This window comes from Leptinotarsa decemlineata, unplaced genomic scaffold, assembly GCF_025532065.1.
Source record: "Leptinotarsa decemlineata unplaced genomic scaffold, Ldec_3_MD MMD2_P_RNA_scaffold_14, whole genome shotgun sequence".
In the NCBI taxonomy this organism is placed as follows: domain Eukaryota; kingdom Metazoa; phylum Arthropoda; class Insecta; order Coleoptera; family Chrysomelidae; genus Leptinotarsa; species Leptinotarsa decemlineata.
In genome coordinates, this window is record NW_027412528.1 from 8,864,114 (window position 1) to 8,874,424 (window position 10,311).

Genomic DNA, 10,311 nt, shown 5'->3' on the forward strand with positions numbered 1-10,311 from the left:
CATAGTCATCGATTTCTGAATCGAAGAAATTTTCCTTTATCTTCTGCAGAATACCAATCAGAGTTTCCCATTCGAATGAGGTGAAATTGATGGAACGCATAGAGAATTGTTGCTTGAGTATTAGGCATGAGCCAAAGTCTCTGGACGGACTTAACCCACATCGAATTTCATACGCTTGCATAGGGAAGATCGTCAACAGCAATTGGTGTTCGTTTCGTGCCAACATTTCGTAACGCTCCAATGCTTTGTCTATTGCACCCAGAGTTTCGTTATAATCTTCATCACCACTATCAAATATTACTTCGACTTCACAACCATAACCACTATCGAGAGACATTTTTTTCAAACTGAATATCCATGTGTATTTGCATGTGTTCTTATACCTTCAGATCACGTGGTCGAATTCAGATATTGTGTTTGTTGAACATCATTTCTTCACAAAAGGCCGCCCAATACAATGTCAGTGTGCTTGTTTTCCATAAGATTCTATACAAAATCAACATTTTCAATCCAAATGTTGTGTTTGTTATCCAATCCCAGCCATTTAACATAAATTCTTTTGCCTTTTTTCCTCAAAACTCTCTCCACGAGATATATATCGGGATTTGCAGTTTTTTGCAATTCTTCCACATAGAAAGCACCCTTGATAGGTGCACCCTGCATATCTTCTAGCATAAAGGTGGTGGGGTTGGTAATGTTGACTTTGATCATTTTGAATAATTCCGTAGTCCAATTGGGTGTGTAACCTTTTTCGAAAACATGTTTTGCCTTACTGATTCGCACAACATGGCCGACCTTGAATTGATTTGAGAATTTGTTTTTCGTTGGCTTTGTTGATTTTCGATGGTTCTATGCCGTCTTCGAGTGTCGCGTATCATTGTAGGATTTCGTTATTTCAGGCAAGACATTCAACCATTTGTAGGTGCCATTCAAACTGAAATATTTGAAAAGTCTTTCTTTTAACGTTCTTATGACACGTTCAGCCATTGAAGCCTTCATGATGCTGTATGTATTGTAGTGATTTATTCCATGTTTTTTCATTGAAGTTTGAAACTTATTGTTGTAAAACTCGGTGCCTTGATCGGTTTGTAAATTTTTTGGGCATCGCTTCGTATGTTCCAAAATATCCGAAAATGTTTTTGTGATTTCTTCTCCCGTTTTCGATTTCAACGGTCGTGTCCACACGAATTTCGAAAAACAATCGATGACGATGAGAATGAGTTTGAAATTTCGATTTTGATGAGCGTAGGATCTCATCTCAGCCAAGTCCATCTGCCACAGATCATCCTGGCCTTTGATAATGGTACGACGTCGAGGAAATTTTCTTCTAATTGGTTTATGCAGTTCACGGACAAGTTGAATCTTGTCTTTGGAAGCCATGTGACGCGACTGATGGTCGAGATTATCAAACTTGTTATTTTATTATGTTGATGCAAAAACTACATTTTTTATCGTTTTGATTTCCTTGATATCAGATTGTACTTTCGCTATATCCGAATTTATTTTGGAAATTTGTTTGGAAATATCACCTTGAAAGTGCTCCATCATGTCGTTTTGTTTGATTTCCAAAGTTTTGTTGTGCGAATGAACCAAATCGGTGATTTCTGTTGTTTTCTTCAGCAAATTTGCTTGAATATTTTCAATATTACTTACATATTGCTGATTGAATTTTGTGAAACGCGCCACCGCCTCGTTATTGCGTACCATATTTGTTTGTATCATTTGATCAAAATTGGTATTAAGTGATTGAAATTTACTATCGAATCGTTTGTTCACATTCTCCTGTTTTTTAATGTCATTACTCATGTTTGCTACTTTATCATTAACTCGCGTTATTTGTAGTTGGCATTGATCGACTTGATCTCGCATTTTAGTCAGATTTTCATTCACTTGAACCATTTGTTTTTGATATCGACCACTTTGATTCCGTATAGTCACATCAATTTTTTTCTCAACTTTATCCATGTACTCTTTGCTGACTGCATCAGATGCGTTCGTAGGTCTCTTCACATTACACAATTTCAAATTATCAAAATCGATGTTGCCATCGGGCGTATGTAGCAAACCTCCGCTACTGCCTACAGCTGATGTTGTATAATGCTTTCGCTTCCTATTGGAGCTACGCCCGAACTTGTCGATAGTCATGATGGAAATGTGACCCACATCGATATGACTCTAGTAATATGTGTTTTTCAACGTGATTAAAGTGTTCTAAAAAAATGCTTGTTTCCACGCATTGAATTTTTGTCATTTTTTCGATACGATAAAGGTGACAAAGGTGATAAAGGTGACAATCTAATGTATCAGAAGGAGAAGAAATTATTTTGTATAGTGATGGATGTACCGCACAAAATAAAAATGCCACTTTGTCAAACGCACTTTTGCATCTAGCGATAGACAAGCGCATAGTTATCACGCAAAAGTACTTGGTAAGTGGCCACATGCAGATGGAGTGCGATAGCATGCACTCCACAATCGAACGAAAAATTCGGAATAGAGAAATTTACTCGCCTGCTGGGTATATTGCCGCTTGTAAAACGGCTCGTTTGAATCCAAGGCCATATCAAGTTGAATATTTGAACCACAGATATTTCAAAAAAATTTCTGCGCTGAAGTACCACACTTCAATTCGTCCAGGATATAAAACAGGAGATCCGACTGTAAATGATTTGTGTGCCATACAATACAGACCTGATGGAAAGCTCTACTACAAATTGACGATGATTGGATGGCATTGGGAAAGAGATTGAGTAGAAAAAGTCAAGGGATAGGTAATATCGTTCCTCTTTATGAAAAGGAACTACCAATTAAAAAAAGTAAATACGACCAGTTACAACAATTAAAAGAAGTAATACCTGCAGACTATCATCTTTTTTATGATACACTACCGTTTGAAAATGATTAGTTTTTTAAATATTTTCATGTTTTTTATTTACCTTTCCAATTGACTTGATGTTTTGTTTCATTTTATTCACTTTTCTGTCTGTTTTTAGTTTTATTATGAAACAATTATTGAAACAAATAAAACCTACTAAGTCTCTATCATGTTCTGTTATATTTGTTGCAAAACTTTTTATGTCTAGTTGAAAACTATATTATTGTAATTTTTAGTAAATATTTGTATAAGTATTGGTTATTGAAAGATCACTTCACAAAATTGGTGTAAGATGGTTCATACACGTTTTGTATTCCTCGTGTAAAATTGGCCTGAGCTGACTTAGGAGGTTTTGAAAGTAAGCCGACGATATTCAGCACATTTCCAAGGTTTTTCTAGAACATTCGAAGAAACGCATATCAACATCAGCAGTTCCTGCTGATGTAGATATGCGTGATTCAAGAATGAGGCGTCCTCTTGAAAACAAGAGGACGCCTCATTCTTGAATCACTTCGCGACTATCCAAGTTCGTCGATTTCTTGAATCATTTTTGTAACATTTAATACTTCATTGTAAATAATTATATTCAATAAAGTTTGTTTTTAAAAATATAAATTCAGTGTGAACCACATAACAAATTGGCGCAGTCGTACGGATCTTGAGAAACGCTGATATCCAAACAGCGATAGTCTCCAGACTTTCGACAACAAGAAGAACAAGCACCGACCCCAGTGGACAGGACGGTCTCTTCAGCAACAAGAAACCCGCATAAGTCGTCGCCGTTGCCCATCCGTTGTGAAGAAATCACTCCAGGAAACACGCGTAAGTCGTCGGACGCTGCTCATCTTGCTGTAGCCAGAGCTCATGAAGTAGGACTTCATCCCGCCACACCAAGCAACCAGAAGCCACAACGAAAAAGAAAAACAAAGAAGAATAGCATAAGAAACTAGGATAAGGAAAAGCGTGAGTACACTTTGAATTATCATCACAATTGAAGTTGAAATTTTGATTAACCCTTGTTCAAATTTTGAATAATAATTTAAAAATGGCAGAAAATAATGATCCAATTGAACCCTACAAACTTTCTGAAATATTTTCAATTGTTCCCGAATACGATGGTGATTCAATTTCGCTAGGAAATTTCATAAATGCTTGCGATCATGCCGAACGCATGGCCGTAGATCAACAAAAAACTTTACTCACAATTCATATTAGAAATGAATTAAGAGAAAAAGCTGCTCAATTGATAAATTCCAGAAACCCAGGAACTTATCAAGAGATCAGAGGTTTATTAAATTCTCACTTTGGTGATACGCGAGATCTAACGTCACTAATTCAAGATCTACAGAGAATAAAACAAAGAAATGTAGAAAATGCACTGACATTTTTCTCAAGACTACAAAGTCACAATGCAAAAATGTTATCTTGCATACAAGCTTCAAACTTGACTTACGAACAAAAATTAGAACAATCGGTGATTAATCGAGTCAATGATATTAAATACTTTATTGACAGGATTAGAACCCAAATTGGGTCACATTATACGAGCAAGTAACCCAACAACGATGTTAGAAGCATCAATTAGAATAAAACGTGAGATACAGCTCTCATACTTTCAAAATCAAAGATTAAATACACGTTTACCTCCAAATCAGAGTCAGAATAGACCAAGACAAATGACAAACACCCAAAGTAATTTCCAAAGAAATTATATGCAACGCCAAAATCCAATAAGACCCATTGGAAATCAAAGTCAAAGCTTTCAACAAGGTTTTCAAAGACCACAAAACTACCAACAATCATATATTCCAAGACCCAACTTTCCAGTACAACAACGTACACAATCTAATCAAACAAACCAATTTAGACAACAGAATTACGGTCAACCACAAAATAGGCCTACAGTAATTCAGAAAAATCCCCAAAATCCAATAAATAATAACATGAGAACCCATTATCTCGATTATAATGATTATAATTACGACAATGAGTATGACCAAAACGAATATCTTTATAATGACAACCAAGACGAATACAGTTCGGAAAATAATTCATTTTATGATGAAAACAATTATTTTCAAAATCAATATGAAGAACAATTCTATGAGGATTTTCACAATACCCTGTCTTTAGACAACCCTCCTATAGCCAACCCTCATATAGAGAACCCATGTATACGAACTACCAACAGTCATTCAGACAATATCAATCCCCAATTACGACAAACCCAGTATACAGACAAGCTATTAATAGACCCATCATGCGTAGCACAGCCGATAACCGAGAAATTTGCGGCAGTCATCAAAACGAATATCAGTCCCGTTCGAACAATGAACAAAGAACAATTATTCGTATAAGTCCGATCCTAAGCAATCTTTATTACATAAACAGTCTAAGCAATTTTAAAATACTAATTGATACCGGAGCAGGAATATCAATTTTCAAAAAGAAAACTGTAGAAAATTATTCAAAACGATTTAAAGAATATTCAACGAAAGCCATTTTTTGTGGAGGAAAAAATCAGTTTTTTATCGACCTTTTTTTGGGTAATGGTTACCTTCCACAATCTGAAAAAATATAAAAATTATAATGGAGAACTTTATACAAGTGTAGAAGGGCAAACTTTTTAGTTTACCCCGATAAGTTACTGCGTAAAAATCAAAGTATTTTTCACAAAGAAAAATCTTCTATTTATCAGTAACTTGTCGTATTTCACAATTTTGACTATAAAAAAAAATTAAGAAATTATACTTATCTTTAAAAAAGGTATAATAAATTGCCTTTACAAAAGAGCTAAAATGATATGCAACTCAACTGAAAATCTCAATAAAGAAATATCATTAATTAAATCTGTTTTGAAAGATAACGCTTATCCAGATTCTTTCATTAATTCAACAATAAATTCAATAGAAAATAAAGAGTCAATTAAAAACCAAACGAACATACAAACAGCTTCACAAATTCAACAACATCCAACTCAACAATTACCGACTCAACATCCAACGACACCTTTTACAACTAACGTTATACCTTACATTCCAAGACTATCTGAAAAAATAAGACGAATTGGAAATAGATATGATGTTAGAACTACTTTCAGAACAAAAAATACACTGAGATCTATACTCACACATACAAAACCCAACAACACTGAAGAAAAAACAAAAAATTGTATTTATAAAATACCTTGTTCTTGTGGTAAAAGTTACATTGGTGAAACCTCAAGACCATTGAAAGTGCGTGAGAATGAACATCGAGATTATATAAAAAATAGACAATTGACAGGATCAAAATTATCAGAACACATTTTAAAATCAGACGGTGAACATCGGGTGGAATGGAATAGGACAAGAAAGATTACCAATGAGCCTCATTCTAAGAGACGTAAGCTAAAAGAATCAGCGTATATTCTCATGTCTGGAGAGAATTGTATCTCGAATAGCTCCTTAGAAATAGATCGTACTTGGCTACCCATCTTGAAGAAAACTTTGGATAGTGGCGAAATGGCAACAAACTGATATCGGAGAGTACCTTGTATTACATCGAATATTTCAGTTGTCAATCAACAACATTGACATAATTTCATATTTCAAAACTTCGACATCTGTCGAAGAAGTAAAGAAATAAGCTCTCAAAAAAGGAATAACTGCATATTTATTCGAATTTTTATTCATTTCTGAAGACGGAGGCAGATTTTGGCCTCCGAAACGTAAAAGATAAGTATAATTTCTTAATATTTTTTTGATAGGCAAAATTGTGAAATACGACAAGTTACTGATAAATAGAAGATTTTTCTTTGTGAAAAATACTTTGATTTTTACGCAGTAACTTATCGGGGTAAACCAAAAAGTTTGCCCTTCTACACTTGTATAAAGTTCTCCATTATAATTTTTATATTTTTTCAGATTGTGGAAGGTAACCATTACCCAAAAAAAAGGTCGATAAAAAACTGATTTAAAGAAAATATTCAAATAACAGGAGTAACTGAAGGAAAAGTAACAATTAATGAATCTGTATTATTACCTTTTGGAAAAAATAGAGTTGAACACAAAGTTTATATTCACGATTTAGATATCGATTTTGACGGAATTCTAGGATGTGATTTTTTGGAACATTTTGAAGGAGTTGTAGATATAAAAAATCAACAATTAAGGCCCGTATTCTCCGTTTATCATGCAAAGCCAAGCTTTGCTAAGCTCGGCTGAAAAAGAAAGCTCGGCTCAAATGTTGATGTTATGCACCGTGATTATTTAAGCCAAGCTTTCTAAAGCCTACAATACATGTGGCAACGCCGGAAAAGTGGTGAAATTATCGTAATAAATCATGCCATAAGCACAACAAACATAGAAGAAGATCAAATTGAATGTCAAAATTGTGAATTTCAAAAGTTGGGAGATACTGTAGTTAGTAGTTAGGTAGGATATGAGATTTCAGGTACTAAAGTTGGAAAATATAAATTGAGGTTTATCATCTCTAGATTCATTGTCTCGAATCTGTTTTAGACAGTTTTCGACTCTGATATTCTCAGTACTTTTCTATTCCAATTTGAAAATGGCATCTACAAGCCACAAAAATCGAGCACCAAATTTTACCTATGCGGAAAAAGTGCATTTGATGCGTTTAATTGTTGACAAATATGCTGACACCGTTGAAGATAAAAAAACCGACAGTCAGTGCGGCACAAAAAGAAAAAACCTGGGAACTTATAGAGAGTGAATTTAATGCATCTTCTAGTAGTACTTATAGAAATGCAGCAAATTTGAAAAAATGCTATGAAAACAGGAAGAAAGAATTGAGTAAGTCCTTGGCAGAAGAAAAGAAACAAACCCTTATGACTGGTAGGGGGCCTCCTCCAAAGATTAAGAAGGATGATACTGATGACATTCTTATGTCAATTTTGAATAAAAAAACACTTGTAGGGCTTCATAATGAGTTTGATGATGATGCCAATCTGCTGCCCATCAGAGCTACCTCTTCATCTGAACAAATCATTTAATATACTTTTGATCAAGATGAATATCAGCAACCAAATTCAGAACATCAGGTAACTAGTTTTTTATTATAAAATGTTATATTTAACAATATGTACCCTCTCAGTAACTAAACAAAAATATTTTTTAGAACACTAGTTCCACCAGACTCAATGTGGAAGTGACCCGCGAAGAGGATATTCCTGAAAGTACCAATCACAAATCTTGGAAAAAATATACTCCAGTGCGATTAGAGGACCCTGTTAGCACCCCACTAGTTTTACCAGAAGAAAAAAGTCCAAATAATGAAGCTGTTGACAGTCAGGTTAGTACTTGACAATTTGTTTCATTCTAGTTTAAAAAATGGTAAGGTGTAATTTATTTGAAAACCGTCATCATTTTTTCAGCACTCTAGAAAAACACCGAACCGGAGGCGACCAACTACAGTCATTAAGCCATATGGAAGAAGAAAACGCCCTCATCATAAAAAAACGGAAATTAGAAATAGAATTACTGGAAATTGAATTAGCCAATAAAAAAAAATTAAAATTTTGAAAGATTTTTTAAATTTTATATCTGCATTTTATATTAACATTTAGGATAAAAATTCAATACAAAAGTATGAGTTTCAATCTAAAATAATAATAATATTTATTTGCCATTGAGGAGATACAGTTTGAAATCAATATATGCTAAGTAGTAGAAGATAAATAAATATGGTTAACCTACAGAAGAGCGAGTCTGTGCGTAGGTGGATAAAATGTTTACAATTAAACAAGAGAGAACATGTTTTGATGTTGATCTATATACATATATACAAATATACATAAATTTGTCCTAATCATTGTTTCTTCAGACACATAAGTAATGTTACTTATATATTCATTCATGTATTCATATATGTGATTCGAGAATCACAAAAGGATGATAAAATGATTTTTGAGTTGTAGAGGGAATATCCTATTCAGTAACGTTTTGTTGAACAATGTTGGAGTTGATGAAGTAAAATAAAATATAATGATTTATAGTTAATCTACTAGTTTATGTATTTCCCATCTTGGGATGCTTCTAATCTATTTTTCAATGCAGCTGACAAATAATGAAAAATGAATAACATTTTTGAGTTCTAATAAAAATATAGTTGTTTCGTTTTTGTAGATAATAAAATAAAACAGTATTTTTTACTGTCTGATATTATAATGTAGCAAAAAAAGTGTTAACAATATCATTTCTAAAATCAAAATTGACATTTTCCTGTAAATTTACTGGAGGAATTTGTCCTTGGTGGATTAAATAATCTAGTTCCTCTGGATTTATTCCGACAGGAGGTGGCGGGATATCCTCGTGCATATTTCTGGCAATGTTGTATAAAATCGCTGTGGCAACAATAATTGTCATTGCATTATTTACACTACACCGGAGCCCATAACACAGTACTGGAAACCCCTTCTTTTGTATACACCATTTGTTCGTTCTATGCAATTTCTAGTACGAATATGTGATTCATTATATAATTGTTCGGCTTGCGTTCGAGAATTTGCGAGTGGGGTCAGTAAATATGATTTATTTGGGTATCCACTATCTCCTGAAAAATACAAAATGAAACAACAGTAATATTGTAAGTAACTATTTGTAATACCGAGTAGAATGGCATTTCCAAATTCTCCAACCTCAAATCTTGTTCTTAAGCGACTATTATTGAAAATTGTTGCATCATGTGTTGACCCAGGCCACCTTGCTACAATATTAGTAATATTCAATTTGCTATCGCATACCAACTGTACATTGATGGAAAAGTAAGATTTTCGGTTTCTATATACCTCGCCATCCTCTCCTCCTACAATATTGAAACATTTATATCATTTTATGTTTGTTGCTTTTGTGTTATAGTTACAATACACATTATTTTCAAAAATTATTATTTCAAAATGTTATAGTTTATACTGACCTGGTGAACGGATTTTAACATGCGTCCTATCTACACACCCTATGACACGTGGAAACCTTACTTTTTGGTAAAACTCATTTTGACAGGATAATATTTCTTCTGGAGTACTTGGCATTTTTATGAATTGATTGCGTAGAGAAGCAATAACTTCGGACACCCTTGTTATGATTCGAGAAACCGTGCTTTGGTTCATACACATAATATCACCAATATTAATCTGGTGGGCACTGCTGGCATAAAACAAAAGGGTTGTTAAAAGTTGATTAATAGGCGATACACTGTTGTTTCTGAAAAAAAAATAATACTAACTGTAGTTAGTCCATAAGGCATTTTAAAAATACTTACAGGTCATTTTCAAATTCAAGCTGCTCCTCTATTAATTCTAATACGGATAAAACTGTAGCTTTGGTTAACCTAAATCTTCGAAAAAAAATCAAATCATCCATTTCTTCAAAATAATTTGGCCTGGCATGAATACGCCGTGGAAAACCGAATTCTATGATATCCAATAAATCTAA

General features: G+C 33.7%; 1 long non-coding RNA gene across 1 annotated transcript; it reads left to right on the forward strand.

The window, feature by feature from the left end:
- Window positions 1-5,765: 5,765 nt before the first annotated feature.
- Window positions 5,766-8,390, forward strand: LOC141483464 (uncharacterized). Its single transcript, XR_012466108.1, has 3 exons — window positions 5,766-7,919; window positions 7,997-8,170; window positions 8,253-8,390. It is a non-coding gene; the product is annotated as an uncharacterized lncRNA (long non-coding RNA).
- Window positions 8,391-10,311: the final 1,921 nt, after the last annotated feature.